This window comes from Muntiacus reevesi, chromosome 1 (assembly GCF_963930625.1).
Source record: "Muntiacus reevesi chromosome 1, mMunRee1.1, whole genome shotgun sequence".
NCBI classification, from domain to species: domain Eukaryota; kingdom Metazoa; phylum Chordata; class Mammalia; order Artiodactyla; family Cervidae; genus Muntiacus; species Muntiacus reevesi.
In genome coordinates this window covers 126,753,962-126,774,190 of record NC_089249.1, presented here as the reverse complement: position 1 = coordinate 126,774,190, position 20,229 = coordinate 126,753,962, and the positions used below count along the sequence as shown (strand labels likewise).

Sequence of the window (20,229 nt, the reverse complement as noted above, 5' to 3'; positions counted from 1 at the left end):
GTGTCTGAATCTGCGACCCCATGGACTGTAGCCTGCCAGGATCTTCTGTCCACGGGATTCTCCAGGCAAGAATACAGGAGTGGGTAGCCATTCCCTTCTCCAGGGGATTTTCCCCAACCGGGTTTCCTACATTGCAGGCAGGCAGATTCTTTATCATCTGAGCCATTGTATTAGATTTCTCACTTGGAATAGAGAAAAAGTTGCTGGTGGCACAAGGCTGGCTGTGGCCAGGAGGGAGCAGCAGACTGTTTAGATCAGAATGCTCTACAACTGGTTGGGCTCCTAAGGGAAGGCCAGGCCAGAATTTAAGTAAAAGTTCCCAACCATGGGGAAGAAATTGTGGTTGGACGCTAAATTCAAAAGTGCAATTCAGGGTTATAATCAAGAAACAAGATCATTCATTCAAAAAACACTGACTAGAAACTGCCATGCATCAGGCCCTATGCTAAGCAGTGAATTCATTGCAGTGATCCAAACACAGTGTCAGGGGATTCTGGTGTAGAGGGGAGCCCCACAATAATACTGCAGTGAGTTGAGTGCTATTATAATGGTGCTAAGCAGGAAAAGGGTGCAAGGGTCTGGGAGTTTGAAGTAGATAGAACCAGTTATACTTCCGGAAGAGGTATAGGAAGCAATGAATTTAAGAAACTCACACCTGAGCCAATAATTAAATCAGTAGTTTAAAAATAATGAGGATGGGAAGGTAAGTTGTGGGTCAGACAGTGAGAAATAGTTCCAAATGATGTTTCTGGTTCTTAAAGGGACCATGCAAGGAAGCAAGGAAACAAGATACTTAGGTTGGTTCTGATAATATCTGTGGGATGCCCTCTAGAGGGTCGAACACTGCTCAGAGAATAGAGATGCTGCCTGATCCAACAGGGGGCGGAAAACTTGACCTTGTCTTCATTAACTTGAAGTAGAAATGATATAAATGACTCTAGTGACCTGAGATGGTTCATATATAATTTCTGTTGGACGTGGCCCCAAGCAGGATAAGATTTACCTACAGAGTAATCAAAATTTTTGCTGATTTTATGGGACTGGAGAAAGGGCAGTGAACCATTTTCTTTTTACCCTAGAAATTCCAGTGGACTGCTGTGCTTGGGAATATTTTTGAAAGTTGGCTAAGTATTCTAAATCTTGGCTGGAAATCTCACCAAAGATTTTTTTGTGGTTGTTCTGGGGGCTCAGAAGTTATACAAATTGGGTTCTTCTGTTCATTGTGTCTGGCAATTTCTAGCGGTACACATATAGCATGAATGTGCCTCTAAGTGCTGATATGTCTGTCAGAGAGCACGTAGTTCATCTAAGGAGCTGGAGACACTCATTTGTTCAGTTCTGCTCATTGTGTTTTGTGTGTTTATGTCTGTGTGCTCAGTTGTGTCCAGCTCTTTGTGACTTCATGTGCTGTAGCCTGCCAGGCTCCTCTGTCCATGGAATTTTCCAGGCAAGAATACTGGAGTGAGTTGCCCTTGCCTACTCCAGGGGATCTTCCTAACCCAGAAATCCAACCGACATCTCTTGTGTCTCCTGTGTTGCCAGGCAGATTCTTTACCACTAGTGCCACTGGGAAGCCCTGATTATTGGCGTTGTATTAATTCCCTTTTCTTTAAAATGCATTCTCAGAAGACCCATTTCTGTGACTGTCTGGGAAAAGATGCAGCTGAGAGAGTTATGCTGGAGAGACTAGAAGTATTTGCCATCTTTTTCTGCAGCCAAGGTTTGCAAGCAAAGATTGATTTCCTAGTAAGGATCCATTTGAGAAAAAGCAGCAACAATATCTTGTGTTGACATTATGATTTCAGAGTAATGATGTTCCAAAATTTTCTCAAGTATTGTACTATGGGAAAGTGAGGATTTATATAGGACATATTTTACCTACTTCACACTACAGTTTATTCCTACAGTTCCTACAGTTTCCCATTCCTACAGTTCATAGACATAACTATTTAAATCAGTGAAAGTCTGGAAATTATTTGCAGAGTGAGGCAGAAAGTTCTCACTGGTTAGGTTACTAAAATCTGTGAGTGTCTTAAAAATAATCAGGGGATTTAAAAATCACTTGAACATGTTTCTCATTTCTGATTGTTGCATAGTAAACTCTGTTGATCTGGGTTCTTGTTTTAAGCCAGTTTGTTTTGAGGTGACTTGTTTTGGAGCAATAGGTACCAGAAACAGTGGATCCAACAGTTGATGATGGGCAGTGGGGTGTTGTTGAGCATTTAGTCTCAACTGGCCCAGGAGTAAGCTAGGAGATGTTATTTTTAAAAAAGTGAGTAGTTAACAACAGATGAGGATCCTAGGGGTCTTTGCTGTTATTCTTTTATTAGGGCTTACCAGTGACTGCATACCATTTCTCTATTAATCCTGAAGCTCCCTGAATTTACTGATGATGAGCAGTGAGTGGAAGGTGGCAGTGCATAAAAACTTCGACCTCCTGCAGAGAGGAGGTCTTTTCATTTAGCTGTAGTCACCATGTTGGGAAGTACATTAACTTCCCAAGACTTATTTATTTTATAACTGAAAGTTTGAACCTTTTGTACACAATTTCCCTTGTCGCTGGAAACCACCTGTTTGTATCTATGAGTTTGTTTTTGTTTTTTACATTCCACATATAAGTTAGATCATGCAATATTTTTTTTTTCTGTTTGATTTATTTCACTTAGCATAAAATCCATTCATGTTGTCACAAACAACAAGATTTCATTCTTTTTTTATGGCTGAGTAGTATTCATATGTATACATATATCTCACATCTTTATTCATTGATCTATCCATAGGGAATTAGATTGCTTCCATAGCTTGGCTACAGTGAATAATGCTACAGTGAACTTGGGGGTACATAAATATTTTTGATTAGTGTTCTTGTTTTCTTTGGATAAGTATCCAGAAGTGGAATTACAGGTTCATAGAGTAGTTCTGTTTTTAACTTTTTGGATGAAACATCATACTATTTTCCATAGCAGTTGCTGCAGAGACTTCTTTAATTCTGGGCTCCCCTCAACACTAGTAGCCTAAGGGTTATTTGGTCAACGGGTCAGAGCAGCACACCAAAATGTGGTATGAGTTCTTCCAATCCAAAACAGAGCTGAACTGCTTTCCAGAGCTTATAATTTCTACCCCCACTGGCAGTTTATCTTTACATCCATACCTATGCTCATCATTGCCACACATTTTAGTGTTTACCAATCAGCTAGATATAAAAGAAAATCTCACTATGTTGTTAATGCAATTTTACTAATTACTAATGAGGTTAATTTTTTTACATGTTTGTAATTTTATTTCCTTTCTTTTGAGACATTTGTGAATATTATCCATCTTTCTATTAGGTTTTAAAATTTTTCTTAAAGCTCATTTGATGTTATTTCTGTATTTTGGGTAGCACCCTCCTTTCCTTGCTTTCTTTAGGCTAGAAAGAAAATGGTGAGCTTATGGTGAAGAAGATTCTCATATCAAGGGGTCCCCTGGATATTTCTCTGGCTGCTATATCCCCTCTCCATGAACCTCTTGCATCATTGAAAACTGGTGAACTTTGCCCAGGACCCTGTCACCTCACCTTGTGTCCCATAGGTTGCTTGAAGAGTCAGGGTAGGGGATGGCTGAGGGTGAGAGTGTGCAGAGAGAGGAAACATACCTTCATCTCTGGAATCTTCTGTTTCTCTATCGTCCAGTCACTATTTCAAATGTTGTGTTGAAGCTGTGTTCCTTCCTTTGAGGGCTGCTGCTTCCTAATCTGTGTCTGCTATTCTCTTTGTTAAGTTTGGAGTGGGCAAGGGGCTGTGTTCTGGTTTCATTCTGCCATTTTACCCTGGGAGTCAAGGCAACTTTTAAAGGCTGCCTTTGCATGGCACCCCACTCCAGTACTCTTGCCTGGAAAATCCCATGGATGGAGGAGCCTGGTGGGCTGCAGTCCACGGGGTCACGAAGAGTCAGACACAACTGAGCGGCTTCACTTTCACTTTTCACTTTCATGCATTAGAGAAGGAAATGGCAACCCACTTCAGTGTTCTTGCCTGGAGAATCCCAGGGACGGCGGAGCCTGGTGGGCTGCCATCTATGGGGTTGCACAGAGTCAGACACGACTGAAGTGACTTAGCAGCAGCAGTTGCATTCAGTTTAAACTGATTTCCTCAGGGTAACAATGTTGGAGAAAAGATATATTTACCTTTGACTCTGTGCTTCTCTAGGAGGGCCCATTGTAACAAGATGGGCTCTGCCTATCTTTCCACTGCAAGATGGTGGAAATGGATTTAACATGCCACAAAAATGAAACATTTCCTCCCCCACAACTGCAAATTTCTAGCCTGAACCCCTACTATTAGGCAGATATCTTACTCCCAACATTTAGGAATAGATTCAGATACTTCTGACACTTTCCTTACACATTTCAGTAAAATTTAAGATTTTTATTTTTAAAATTTACTTAAAAATTAAAATAATTTATTTATTTTAAAATACTTGTGCTTATTTTTATTCTTACAATTTTCTTAATATGTGTGTTATAAATTTGGATATAATTTTCAGGGGTTTTATATTGAATTTGTCATTTAGGTACACACAACTTAGAGTTTTTTTGATTTCCTTGTTAACCTGAAAATTTAGGATTTTTAACAGCACCTTCCTTGTTAGGACAACTTTCTTGTCCCTGAAGTTACTACTAAGATTGACTTATGGAGAAGTGCAAATGCCATCCCCCATAGGTAGGAGGGTTCTGCGTGTCTAGGTCTTTGTTGCTATCCCCCGAGAAAGGGCTTATCCTATTGAGCCTCTGGCTCTCCCATCCCGGCCAGCATTCACAGAATTGTTACCCAGTTGTTGCCCATCCAGTCTTTAGCCTCATGGTACAAGTCTGTATTCTCTCATACCTGGCTATGTGAATTAGCTTTTTATTGCTGCAAAACAGATGACCACATACCTAGTGGCATAAGGACTGCACCCTGCAAGCCTGCAAGCCCTGTAATTGCCCAGCTGTAAGACTGAAAAAAGAGCCGGGAGTTAGCAATGGAGACATCATGGTTTATTGGATGGGGGCTTTTACATATCTGAAGCAAGGTCCTGGAACAACACTCCACTGTCTATAGCAGATTACAGGCAGGCTGTGGTAGCAGTCTCAGACTTCTCTAGTTGGGGAAAGAGAGGTTACCAGTTACAGGGAGGACTGTCATCAGGATGGGGCTTCCCTGGTGGCTCAGATGGTAAAGAACCCACCTGTCATGCAGGAGGTGCAGGTTTGACCCCTGGGTCAGGAAGATCTCTCGGAGAAGGGAATGGTAACCCTCTCTAGTATCCTTGCCTGGTAAATCTCATGGTCAGAGGATCCTGGCAAGCTCTGTTCCTGAGGTCGGAAAGAGTTGGACATGACTGAGTGACGTAACACTTTCTTCTTTCTGGCTCATTGATTACCAGGGAAATCAGCAGAGGGGCATGTCCCTCACTTCCCCTTTGATAAACTATCATGGTGGAAACATTCTGATCAGATTAGAACAACCACCAGCAGGGGTAGGTGGTGGAGGGGAGTTACTGATTCGGCTCTATGATTAAGAAGGAAGGTCAGATAGGAAAACAGGGTGTAGGTGAAGCAGGTATGAGTTGAGCAGGGGGTGTACAGAGGGCAAGAGAATAACCATCTTGAGTGGCCTGTTTGTACAAGATCCATGTATTATCCAGTAAGTTCTGTGACTCAGAAGTCCAGGCACAGTTTAGTTGGGTCTGCTGTTCCATTGTCTTCCAAGGCTGAACTCAAGAGGTCAGCCAGGCTATATTCTCACCTGGAGGTTCTGGGGAAACATTTGCTTCTATGCTCATTCAGGTGCTGGCAGCATTCATTTCCTTGTGGTGTATGACTGAGGTCTTCATTTTCTTGCTAGCTGCCCCCCAGGGACCACTCTCAGCATCTAGAGCTGGCCCCCAGGTGTCCTCGCCATGTGGCCCTCTCACAGGTCCTCCTCAAACATGGCTGTTTTTTTCTTCAAGGTGAATAGAGGACCCTCTCACTTCCAGTCTTTCCCTACAGGGAAGGCCTTTTAAAGGGCTCACCTGATTATGCCAAGCCCACGCAGGATAATCTCCTTCTTGATTAACTAAAAGTCAACAGATTAAGCACCTTAATTACATCTTCAAATTACCTTCACTTTTATGATACGAGATAGCATAATCCCAGTTGCAAAATTTTGTTATATTCACAAATGTTATCCACACTCAAGGGGAGGAGAGAATACAGAGCAGACACAAGGGGATGTGAATCTTGGGGTTAATCAGAATTCTGCCAGCTATGCTGTGGGACCCTCAGGGCTGTAGTTCTCTCTGCTAACTTCTGTGTCTCTCTTGGCATCAGAGACATAGGAAGTTCAGATGCTTTGCTATGCCACTCAAGGACTGGGAGGAAATTCAGGGCTCTTTCCAGGCCTACCAGACAGTCCACCATTTTTATCAGGCCTGGGGGGGTTTCTTACTGAGGTCTGTCTCATATCCTGAGTCTTAAAGGAAGAACCACCTCCCTTTCATCACACAGGTCCCTGGATGGGCAGGGAAAAGAACAGAACGCTCATATAATTTCTAATTTTTTTTTTTTTTTTTGCTTTTTCTCCAAACTATTGCCACCCCCCTCCAATCCACAACGGTTTATTTGCTCTCCTCATTGGTGAATGGGGAAGGGATGGAAGAGGTGGATGGTTAAATAGTTTTCCAAATCTACTGCTTATGGCAGGACCTCAACTCTGTAAGTTTAAAAGCTAAAAATTAACTTCTTTTGTTCCTATTTGAATTTCAATGATGGTCTAAGATTTCCTAGGGCAGCAGAGGCCAGGATTAGTTTGAAGAGGTGGTGGGAGCTATAGCGTTAGCAAAGGAATTGCAAGGCTGTCTCAAGGCTCCCTTTTCCCTGTTATATATGAATTAATACTTCATATGCACAATAGTTCCCAAAACAGTCTAGATTTTCTGAATCATCTTGAGAATTGGATTAGTTCCATGTTAATTTTTATGCCTCATCTACTGTTTTCTTTATCTATGAACATTTCCTCCTTCTCTAAGCAGGTGGAAACCCCAGAGAAGGGAAAATTGAAATGGCTCTAGAAATTAACAAAATGTTAATTAAGTTTCCCCTTGCTGAGGGGAAAACTGAATTTGGCAGTGTTTCAGAGAAAATAAAGGACTCATGCTTGTACTAATTAAGGGTATTACTCAAGTGAAAAAACTGGAAGTCAATATAAGCCCCAAAGCTTAGTAAACATAAAGAATGGTGCTGGATTGGAATAAAAGTAAATGGGTAATAGGATGTGTCCAAAAAGCAGTTGATAATTCTCACCAGAATAGTACTGTTAGGATAATTTTACACTCAGCTACTAACCACCATTTCCCTCCATCCGCACCCCTCAATACCCAGATTTGATTGTCATGTAAATAATATGTTAATTTGGTGCATTAATGCAACTGATGGAAAAATCTCAAAGGAGAACCTAGGTTGGCCTGCCTCCTCAAAGCCAGATGGAGGCACCTTGTCAGGCTACTAATTCACCAGGCAGAGCTTCTGGGGTATTGATTTTTCTTTCTCATTCTTTCTTCCTGACTGCCTTTTTCATGTTCTTTTATCTCATTTCCAAAGGCATAGGACTATCTCAGACAAAGTCTGTCTCATTTTCACATAGCTCGTGTCAGAATGCTCATTTCCTACTTTTTAAATTACTTCTTTTTTTTCCCCTGAATTTATCTTTGCTTAACTTGGGTCATAATACTTTTTTCTTTTTGGTGAAGAACAGATGCCTGGCATCTAACATGAACATCTAGAATGCAATAGCTGCTCATGTTGTTGATAATATGAACACATCAAAGAAATACTTATCTACTTATCTGTCTAACTCCCATTAGACAGTGACCACTTTGAAGGTAAGGATCTATTTCATCCATTTTTGGATCCCTAGTATCAACACAGTACCCAGCATATAGAAGTTCTGAAGCAAACTGTACCAGATAAATCAATAATAACTAGAAGTTTACTGATGCATCTTACCACACTGCAAAAGAATAATAAGCTCTGATGTTATAATTTAAGAGTAGAGTACCGTAAACATAGGTAAGGAAAGGTTGATGGGTTGGTTTTCCAACAATTACTGGGAAAGTGAATGGAAGAAAGGTACAATGAGGAATAATTTTTAAGAAACCACAGGTGTGACCTCTCCCTTTCTGAGATGGTCCACACTCTGTCTATGGACTGTGTATCTCTCTCAGTAAACTTACTTCTTACCTAAAAAAGAAAGAAAGAAAAAAGAAAGGAAGAAAGGAACTACAGGTGAGTGGTCTCACTATGTAGTCTTTACAAAGTCAAGCTTATTTCTTATTCAAAGCAGAGAACAAACCCATCCCTTCTTTCCTTGAGATAAAATACAAACTTGAAATGGTCTCTCAAAAGTCATTATGAAATCTTTTCAACCAAATGGCTGCAGGGAATTGAAACTGAGACGATGTCTGAGTCAGACGGTTGGGATAATTTTCATTAGCAGGACTACTTGTCCACTGCTGATTTGGTAACGACCTCAGAGCAAATCTCATTTATTCCCAGGGTGGATGACCTTAATTTGTTTCAGCCAAAAATGAACAAAGAAATGATGAAGAACAGAGCCTGTTTCTTTCTCAGTGGTATGCTCAGGTTTGAAAAAGAAGATGAGATGATGTCTTTTTTTTTTCTTCTTCTATGTTTGCCTCAAAATTTTCCGAGCTCTGTCCTCTTTCCTCCACCTTTGTCCGTAGTGTCTCATACATCTTAATTAACTGGATATAGTCACTTTTCCCTGCCATATTAACCGGATAATGTCTAATTCTCTTGGATAATTCTAGATTAACTAATGTGGTAATTAGTTTGATCCCATAAGTGCCATATTTTTCTTTTTGTCAATCCATTCTTCCAAATTGAAACAACATATCCAATTTGAACAGTATCTCAGTTCCTAGGAGGTAGTGTTATACCTTGTTAAGACAGTAAGTTTTAAACTCAGTCATAATCGCACAGGAGACTTAACTCCTAACTTTGTTACTTACTCCAAGGTGTGGGGCTAGGAGTGTCTTTTTTAGTATCTCCTGATTAGCAAAATGTAGGAAAGAAACCCCTACATCATAGGAATTGTTTGAGATTTAAATAAATTAAGAGATCTCCTTTAGTAAATATTTTCCCCCAAGTAAACACTTTTAGCTAATATTGAAGTTTAATGTTGATTCTCTAGTCTTACTTTTAAAGACCCTAGTTAATTACTAGTCTTCTTTTTTTTGGTGGAGTGGGGTGGCCATACCGTGAGGCATGTGGGATCTTAGTTTCCTGACTAGGGATTGAACCTGCTTCTCCTGCAGTGGAAGCTCAGAGTCTTAACCATTAGACTGCAAGGGAAGTCATAGTGACCAGTCTTAGCGTCAATAAATGTGGGAATAGTTATCAATAAGAAATTTTGATTTTTGATCTTTAAAATTAATATTTTTGTGACATAATTCTACAATCTGCAGATTAAGAGAGTTGAAAGTGACAGTCCATAGTTATTACAATACTTTATTTTTCTGATGAGGAAAATATAGTTAAACAGGAGTTGATTGACTTGAGGAAGATCACACAGACAGTTAAGTCAGGAGTAGACTCATGGATTTCCAGTTGGGGGATAATACACCACATCCAGTGATTTCTCACTTTTGGCTCCCCCTTTTCTACTAAGTTTATAGCAAACTCATTAGCCTGGTGTTCAGAGTCTTTTGTAATAAAGCCTCAGGTCCATGCGTTTACTCAATGAACATTGTTGAGCGCATACTGTATGCCAGGTTCAGATGCTGGGAATGTTAACAGTGAACTAAACATAATCTCTGCCATCACTGAGCTTATATTCTAGTTCAGTGGTTCTCACAGTTAGTCAGGGAACTTAAGGGGCTTTGGGGACTCTCTCAGAGTGTCTGCAAAGTAAAGATTGTTTCCATAATAATACTAAGATTTTACTTGTCACTTTCACTCTCATTTTATTTTCTTACGTGTGTATAGTGAAGTCTTCCAGAGGCTATCTGATATGTGATATCACAATAGACTGAATATAGAAGCAGATGTGGGAGTCTAGCTGTCTTTCATTAGGCCAGATGTTAAGGAAAATTGCAAAAATGTGAAGCAATGCTATATTTTAATGACTTTATGTGAACATTTTTTTCCATAAAAATGTTCTTTACATTAACATGGAATGGGTTTATTTTTGTTATTTTAAAGTGATTACATAAATGTTTAAAAATTCACCAATTAAAAAAGTTAAAATATCTTTATTAGGGTATAATCGATATACAAAATATCACATATATTTCATGTATATAATTTTATGAGCTTGGATATATGCATACACCCATAAAACCATCACCACAGTCAAAGTAATAAACATATCTGTGACCACCAAAAGTTTTCTTTGCACCTGTCTTGTGTTAAGAATACTTAACATGAAATCTAAACTCTTTGCAAAAATTTTAAGTGCACAGTGTAGTGTTCTTAATAATAGACATCATGTTATACAACATATCTCTATAACTTATTTATCTTACATAACTAAAACTTTATACCCATTCTAATATGGTTTGTATTTATAGATATATCTTTCATAAACCAAAACTCTTTGGGGCCTTAAATAATTTTTAAGGATGTAAAGGAGTTGCTGAAACCAAAAGGTTGGAGAACTGAAATTCTGGTTATTCTAGAAAATAAACAGATATCAGAGTTGACACAATCAGATCATGAAAAAGGTCATGAAAAAAAATGCAGCAAAGAATGGAAATAAATTAATTGGGTGATCAGTAAGGATCATTGTCTACAACCTGTGCTCTGAATCACTTGGACTTGTTTGAATACAATCCATGCTTTTCTCCTTCTAGCCTTTGAAATGCTGTTCTTTCTGCCTGTTTTGTCTTTCTTTCCATTTTTATCTATCAAAATTCTATTCTTCTTTAAGGCCCATTTCAAATGCCACTCAAACCACCATTTCTTCCCTCTTTATCTTCTAACAGAGGTGACTTGTCTTCCTTTTATTGTCCCCAGCCTCACTGATAATATTTTGACCTTGTGACACTCTTAATTTTATAATAATTTTATGCTTTGTACAAATGTGCAGTTTAGTGTATACCACTCATGTTCTTAGGTTTATGAAACTTCTTAAAGTTGGAGACTGTTTCTCATCTAACTTTGAATACAAACCTTCTCTCTATCAACAAGGCTTAAGTTCAACAATAACAGAAAACCTCTAAATAATAGTGGTCTCATCAGCATAAAAATGCATTGTTTCTCATTTAAGTCAAAACATCGGCCAGGGCTAGAGTAGTGACTCTTGCTCTAAAAGTCTTCAGGTTGCAGGCTTCAACCCAAGAATGCGGTCCTCAGCCTCCAAATGGCAGCATCTCTTTCAGGAGGAAGAAAGCAGAGAGGCAAAGATGAGACATCGTTTCTTAAGGAAGGTTCCTGGAAACCTCTTTGTAGAATTTAGTCATGTGCATGCCTAGCTGCAGGGGAGGGTGGGGAATGAAGTCTTTATTTTTGGTTCTGTTGTGCTCAGCCATCACTAGAAGGGAGAATAGATACTGGGGAACAACTCTGTGTCTATTTTACTCCCCAAAGTGTCTACCATAGGCACAATTCCAGGTAAAAGCTTAAAATGAACTTTCTGCCAGTAAGTAATACTGAGATAGTGAAGGACACGGAAGCCTGGCATGCGGCAGTCCGTGGAGTTGCCAAGAGTTGGACACAACTTGGTGACTGAATAACAACAACAAATACTGAGATCCCACCTCAGAATTATTTGTTGTATAATGAATTCAGGGGGACTTTTACTCATCAAAATTTGCTTTCTCTAAAGGAGGTAATAAAAATGATTAAGAAATCACTGACTCAATGGACATGAATTTGAGCAAATTCTGGGAGATAGTGAAGGACAGGGAAGCCGGGAGTGCTGTAGTCCATGGGGTCATAAAGAGTTGGACGTGAGTTAGCAACTGAAGAACAAAGGAAACTCTACAATCTATCTTTTCAAATGTAATTGTTTTGGGGCTCACCAACTTGGGGCTCACCAAGTGACAGTGTCGATCTGTCACTACTATTAGACTAGGAAACTACTTTTATTAGAACCTCCCAACTTGTTGTTTTCACCATTTCACCTTCTCCTGCTTGCTCTTCCCAGTGGTGATAAGAACTTCACCAAACCCTTCCTTGCCAGAGGCGTCCACAGGCTTCCTGGTATGATGTGATGCTCTTGTACCCAAGTCCCTCCTGTGGTCCTATCACAGAGAAAATAACCTTCAGAAGAATCCCTTGACATTCTGCTCAAGTTGTTAGGTTAGTCTGTATATTTGTTTCACATAAAAGCAGATAAAAATGATATAATTTCAAGGTACTAAAAATATTGGGGCTTTGAAACAATGTACATTGGCTTTCCAATTTCTTCTCACTGCAAGTAGGTCTTTGCAAATGATAGTGCCCACCTTTGTGTTTTGAGTCTTTGGATATTTGTCTCCAAAAAGGTTTCACTGGGATCTACAGAAACATCCTTTGACGCACTTTTGACCCGCTCCTCTATACCTTCTCACACATGTTCACATCTGGTTCTTGGTGCTTTCAGAAAATAGTCACGGCTCCACAAAAGTATCTGGAATTTCTACACAATTGAATTTATACTTAAAATACTCCATCCGGGCACACAAAGCAGTCTGTGGTCTTTAAATATAAAAACTTGTAGTTTTTAAAAAAAAATTATTTTTAAAACATTTATATATTTTTAATTGAAGGATAATTGCTTTACAATATTGTGTTGATTTCTGCCATACAGCAACATGAATCAGCCATAGATATATATATGTTCCCCCCTCTTGAAACTCCCTCTCACCTCCCAATCCCTCTCACCCCACTAGATTGTCACAGAGCCCTGATTTGATTTCCTTGAGACATACAGCAAATTCCCACTGGCTGTCTATTTTACATATGGTAGTGAATATGTTTCCACCTTCCCGCCTCCCCCCGCCCGCCGCCCCTGTCCATAAGTCTGTTCTCTAGGTCTGTGTCTCCACTGCTTCCCTTCAAATAGGTTCATCAGTATAATCTTTCTAGATTCCATATATATGTACTAATATGTGATATTTGCTTTTCTCTTTCTGACTTCACTCTGTATGACAGTCTCTATGTCCACCCACCTAAACTCAATTAGAACTAACTCAAATGCATTCTGTTTTATGGCTGAGTAATATTCCATTGTATATATGCACCACAGCTTCTTTATCCATTCATTTGTCGATGGACATCTAGGTTGCTTCTATGTCCTAGCTACTGTAAATAGTGCTGCAGTGAACATAGGGGTGAAAGTGAAAGTCACTCAGTTGTATCTGGACAGTCCTGGAATTCCCCAGGCCAGAACACTGGAGTGGGTAGCCTTTCCCTTCTCCAGGAGGTCTTCCCAACCCAGGGATCAGACCTAGGCCTCCTGCATTGCAGGCGGATTTTTTACCAGCTGAGCCACAAGGGAAGCCCAAACATTGGGGTACATATCTTTTTCAATTTTAGTTTACTCAGAGTGTATGCCTAGTAGTGGGACTTCTGGGTCATACAGTAGTTTTATTCCTAGAGAAACTTGCAATTTTAAGATGTTTGGAATTACCCCAGAGGTTAGTTCTTTGAAAAAGTTGAATTGAAAGTGAGAACTTATTAGAAATGGCATTTACTGTGTTTGTTTTTATTTGATTTTTCATTTCCACATGTATTATTCTCTCTGGACTGTACACTTCTTGAGGACTACTTCTGTGTATGAAACAACAGTTATAAAGTGAAAAAAAAAAAAGTTGCCTGTAGCTGACAGTGATGGTGACATGGGATTTGTTTTACCATGTGGCATGAAGCTTCCACGAAATAAAGAACACTACATAGGACTTCATTTATTTATTGTGCACTATTCATTCATCTCATAGGTTTTTATTGAGCAACAACCAAGCAATCTGCACTGTGGTAGATTCTAGGAGCCAGTGTTGAGCAATATTGATACCATCCCTGCCCCTATGGAATGTACAATGTGTAAGAGAAAGACAAGACAAAGAAGTAATAACTGTGAAATAGAACGAGTGCTTGTTGGGGAAGCACAGATTGTTCTGGGAGCACTCGAGGGAGGCATTTACTCCAGTGACAGTCTTTATGGAGGTTTCACATACAGATACCTCATCTTAGCCTCACAAAATCTTCTGCAATGAGTAGTGCAGGGATTACTCTTCTCATTTACAGATGAGTAATTAGCCTCAGAAAGATCAGCAAGACGCAATTTCCCATAGACCCAGACCTGGACTTAGAACTCCTTCAATGCAATGCTCTCAGCACTGCTCCACACAGCAGCTGGAGTGCTGGGAATGTGAGCTTTGTGGTGTGAGGCAGATGCTCCCAGGCTTTGCGGTGCCCTTATCCCAAGCTTTAAACTCCCACTGGCATCAATTAATTAATTCTTGGCATCTATTGCAGCTGCCTGGAAGTCATGCAAGTGTTGTGACCAGCATGACTCTAAATGCTCTTTAACTAGGGCTAGTAATCCAGTGTTCCTGCTGGGGACAGCCTTTGCAATTAGGAAAGGGGCCAGAGGATCTTTCAAGCAGACACAAACTACAGAAGCTCAACCATAGAGCCTTAGTAGAATGAGGCACCAAGCAGCCGTCAGCTAGGTGGGCTTTTTTCCTGTCCTATTAAGGAGAAGTTAGATTCCCCAAAGAGAAAACAATTGTAAAATGCCAGAGTTCATTTGGCTTTATGTTTAGTACCACTGAGCTGAATGGAGGAATGAACACAGCTGTTGGGCAGGACATTTTCCCTTAATGCTCTATATTCCCACCTATACACTATTCCCTGATTATTCTGGAAAAGTTTCTTTCTTACAATCTTTTGAACTCATTGAAAATTTCCAAGTGATAGTAGAGTCTTACAGGAATAATATACTCTAGCAATAGCTCTGGCAAAATTGAGGAGTTGGTGATAATTATTTCCTTGGTTTGTAGTGCAGTAGACATACCATGGAAGAGGGGGTGGCAACCCACTCCAGTATTCTTGCCTGCAGAATCCCATGGACAGAGGAGACTGGCAGGCTACAGTCCATACGGTCACAAAGAGTTGGACATGACTGAAGCGACTTAGCACACACGCATGCAGACATACCATGGGCTTTGGAGTAAACTTAAATTATCTCAACTCCTTCACTTTCTAGCTGTGTCATCATGGGAAAGTTTGCGGACTTCCTTGAGCATTGGTTTCTTTAAAGGATAGTTGTAAGGATTAGAAGAATGATATTTAATATATCTATTACAGTGACTGGTACACATGATTGGTCCTCAATGAATGGAAAATATGACTATGGTGGTTAAAAATCACTTTTTTCCCTGGGAACTCAGTGTGAACTCTAGCATCTCTTCTAAGCCTGACTATTCTGGTAATGTAAGTTCCTCTGGTCCTTTACTTTTATTATAAATGTCTTGTTTTGTGTCTTCCATAGTTAGGGCCTATGTGATTATTTAACCCATGAATACTCAGTAATATTAATTTACAATCTTGCTGGTGAGATAGGATGTTGTTAACAGATCTAGGCATAACAGGTGAAATGAGTGATGCAGACAACTGGTGCTATGGGATTTCTTTTTTCTTTTTAACAACTGAGTATCAGTTTATTAAAAAGGTTGACTTAGGCATTGGCAGTGGTGACTTCCACCTTGACTCCTGGCTCAGTACTGATGGAAGTGATCTGCTTGACAATATGAGAAGGACTCTGCAGGTCAATGAGTCGCTCATGGATCCTCATCTGGAATTGATCCCAAGTCTTAGAACCTTCACCTCAAGGAGTTTTCGTCGCAGTTATTCTCAGTCTTGGTGGGCCTCAGAGTCTGATCAGGTCCTTTCACTTTCATATCCTTTTCCTTCCCGCCTCTCATCAGGTCAGCACATACCTTCTTCAGAGACTTCACATTGCGGCTGGTGAGGGTGATCCTCCATCTTTGGCTCCAGCAGAGTATTATCAGTGTCTTTAAAGGCCATGGCTGTGGTGTGGCTTCCTGACCGACTTGCTCCTCAGCAAGAGCGAAGAGTGGGGAGTCAGGAGCAGGAGTGGGTGGCAGAGGGCTCTGCTGTAGCGGTGTCTGCGTCTTCCTCAAAGCGTATGGGATTTCTAACAAAGAAAATTTGACCATGGCCTGAGATTTCTGAAAACTTGCACAGATAGTCAATAATAATCACTTGGATAGACTAGGGGGGGAATTCTGGAACCTGGAGCCAAACCTGGCTAGGTAGTGACAGCAGATAGAGAGGGGAGAGAATGATTGACTTGCTGGTATTGATGGGCAAAACATGATGTTTCAGGGATAATGGAAATAGATGAGAGTTCAAGCATGTAACTGGCCAGGAGGTCAAGATAAAGCATCTAAGCTGTCCCAATAGGTATGCAGTGCCCAGTGATGGGAACTTTGGGGAAGATAATATTCAAAAGTCAAAGAACATAGTCATGCACAGTAGGTCTTCTGCTGACTGAATTCCACTTCCTTTGGCAGGAGAATTGGGGAATTACCCCAGTCCTTGAAGGTTTGCAGGGTCCAAATTTTGATGGTGGGGTGAGATAGAGACAGTGTAGCTAATTCTAAAATTTAACTGAATATGTGAATCTTAGGACAATGCTTCTCAAAGTCTCTGGACCATCTGTTTTAAAATTGCCTGGGAGGCTTGTAATAAATACAGACAACTAGAACATCTGGGGGAATGAATCCTGAGGATATCCATTCTAAATAGAATACACAGATAATTATGTACTTTAATGCTAAAGAGTACTGGATAATTCACATTAGATGCCAGACTTGAAAGCCAGGTTAGAGAGTCCTGAAAAAGAATCAGCGACCCTGTGAAGAAGTCAGACTTTTCTCACTCAATGAAAAGTGGTGTGCAGAAGGGCTGGTTATATGGAAAAGAAAACTGTGCACAAGTCTTTTGTCCTGACAGTAGGATTGCAAGTAGGATTTTAACTTCCAGTCTGGGGAGTTGGAGTTTCTGGAACAAGAATGAAGACAGAGAATACCAAGAAAAAGAAATAGAGTACAAAGACTGGAGATTAGGCAAAATATGATATAGGGTCTGCAACAGGATTGCCTGTTTAATGTCTCCCCTGCCCCTCAACCAACTAGCTGTGGGCTCCCTGAGGGCCCAGCTTATAACATCTTCATCCTTATTTCTTTTGCACTTAATATAGGGCCTGGGCTTCCCAGGTGGCTCAGTGGTGAATAATCTGCCTGCAATTCGGGAGATGCAGTTCCATCTGTGGGTTGGGAAGATCCCCTGGAGAAGAAAATGGCAATCCACTCCAGTATTCTTGCCTGGGAAATCCCATGGACAGAGGAGCCTGGCAGGTTATAGTCCATGGTGTCACAAAAGAGTCAGATGTGACTTTGGGATTAAACAACAATAACAGCATAGGGCCTGGCACAAAGTTGGCTTTTAAATGTTTATTAAAGAAACAAATAAATGGACAATTGAACTAGTGGCAAGGATGATTTAATGCTGAGCTCTGGAATGTGGACTAGTTACTCAAAGGTCTTCTGGCTCAGTTTATACATGGTCCTGGGAGTTGAGGTGGGGCTGCACTGGAAGCTTTGGAGTTGGATAGAGGAAGCAACTATGTTGACTCAAGACATAGACTGAACCTACAGTTAGGATAGTTTAGGACATATTCTGGAAGACAAGTGTGATTTGAATCTGCTTTGAAGGCAAGACAGACATCATATGACTTAGTTCAATCCAACTCACTATACATTAATTTGGCATCTACTCTGTGCAATGGATGAAAATGCAGCTCTGAGTAAAATATAGTCCTTGTGCTTGAAAAGACTAAGAGATAAGAAAGGACCAAAATACAGTGTTATAGAGGATACCGAATTCCTTTTAGAGGTGTTAAAGGTCAACAGCTGCAGCAGCACAGGATTCAGTCTCCGCAGAAGCTGATGGCAAATGCCCTTGGTTAGTGCCAAGTTGTAGTTAACATACATATATGCAATAGAATATTACTCAGGAATGAATCTGAGTCAGTTGAACTGAGGTGAATGAACCCAAAGCCTGTTATACAGAGTGAAGTATGCCAGAAAGAGAAAAACAAATATTGTATATTAATGCATTTGTGTGGAATCTAGAAAAAGCATACTGATGAATCTCAGGGCAGGAAAAGAGATGCAGATGTAGAGAATGGACTTGCAGACACACCCGGGGAAGGAGAGGGTGGGATGAATTGAGTGGCATTGAAATGTATACATCACCATATGTAAAATAAATAGGTAGTGGGGAGTTGCTGTGTAATACAAGGAGCTCAACCCAGTGCTCTGTGATGACCTAGAGTGGTGGGGTGGGGGCAGGGGTTTGGAGGGAGATTCAGAGGGAGGGGATATATGTGTGATATATTCATGGCTGATTCATGTTGTTCTATGGGGAAACCAGCACAACCTTGTAAAACAATTATCCTCCAGTCAAAAAAAAAAAAAAAACCAAACAACTAATTGATGCAGAGATACTAGTGATAAACAAGGGTTTAAGATAAGTACCATCTGAGTATACTCTTTGCCTTTGAGAAGGCTCTCCATAAGGGTGTGTGAATACTAATGAAGAGATTCTCCAGGCTCAGGGAGGGCACTTTTGGTTGTCTCTTGTCTATTCTTCCCTCACCTACAGCTGGCCCTTGCTAGCTGGTCTGCCCTGAAAATGCAATGCAGTTCTGTGACCTGGAGGAAAGTTCACAGGTCCCAGAGCACAGGTGGTTCTGTGATGTTTAAGTAGTGACTAGCATGAACTTTTTCTCTTCTCTGAAGAGTTCTTCCTCAGATCAAAAGCATTCTAAATGTGCCTTATTTGGCAGGTCTCAAACACACCAATTTTTGAGAGCAGAGCCCAGAACTTGTCTTTTCATCAAATGGTGTTCAGCCCTGGGATCAGGACTTAGAAGTCTAATTGTTGTTACCATGAAGATTCTTATTATCAAAGTCCTAGAGTTGTATTTTCTCAGTCAATAAATGTGTTAGAAATTTGTGTGAATTAAAATTAAAAGGACATCAAAACTGTTCTCTTTTTCCATTCTTTCACTCTTTCCTACCTACCCTTACCCAAACCCAACAAAAATTATTCCCTGCCAATAAACTCAATGTTTATAGAATAACAGAAATGATTTATCATATGGTATGATTTTGTTGTGTTGTAATGACACTCAAGAAGAATGTTAGATCAAAAATAAAAGCATCTGAGTTATGTTCTTTTTGATGGTGCTTACTAAATTGTGTAACCTAGGGACAAATTACTTCAATTTTCCCAGCCTTAATTACTACAACATGAAGGGTTAGATTGGACTCTGTGTGTAATTCCTTTTAACCCTAAGAATCAAGGATTCTATAAGCCACCCAGCAGTGATGACATATTTCTTTATGTGAGGTGGAGAAACTGGCTTCTCTGGTGTCTCAGTTGGTAAAGAATCTGCCTGCAATGCAGGAGATCTAGGTTTGACCCCAGGTGGGGAAGGAATACTCCAGTGTTCTTGCCTGGAAAACCCCATGGACAGAGGAGCCTGGCAGGCTACAGTCCATGGGGCTGCAAAGGGTCAAACATTTCTGAGTGTCTGAGCGTTATACGGAGAAACTGGAATACTGCTCTGGAAAACTCTGTAAACCTTGTAATTCCCTGGCTGTGAGACCTAGGAAGGAACTCAGAACAACAGCAGAGACATCAGTGGTTTATTGGACAGGGGATCTTATGCATCTGAAGCAAAAGCTTCTGAACGAATATCCCACCGTGTACAGCAGATGGCAGGCAGGACATGGCAGCAGTCTTCACTACTGGGGGGAGAAGGAGGCTACCAGTTGTCAGGTCGGCTCCTCAGTTACCAGGGAAGTCAGCAGCCAGGGCAGGGGGCAAGCACATAGGCAAGTACCGATTAGGCTCTATGATTAAGAGGGAAGGTCGATCGGGTGAGCAGGGTGTAGGTGAAGCAGGTACTGGTTGATCAGGGGATGTACAGAGAGCAAGAGAAAGCCATCTTGGGTAGCCTGACCATATACCTGTGTAATGAACACTTGTTGACTGCTTCATCAATGTCTGTTTCTTCATTTCCCTAAAAGTCTTCAAATTTTTTTCCTTTAGGGATATGTTTTCCTTTGCTCAGCTATACAGCTGGTCCGCACCATGGACACCATGTTTGGTAGATCCTATAGGGC

At 40.5% G+C, this 20,229-nt stretch overlaps 1 pseudogene; it reads right to left on the bottom strand.

The window, feature by feature from the left end:
* Positions 1 to 15,686: 15,686 nt before the first annotated feature.
* On the bottom strand, positions 15,687 to 16,036 carry LOC136163681 (small ribosomal subunit protein uS10-like; annotated as a pseudogene).
* Between the last annotated feature and the right edge of the window lie 4,193 nt (positions 16,037 to 20,229).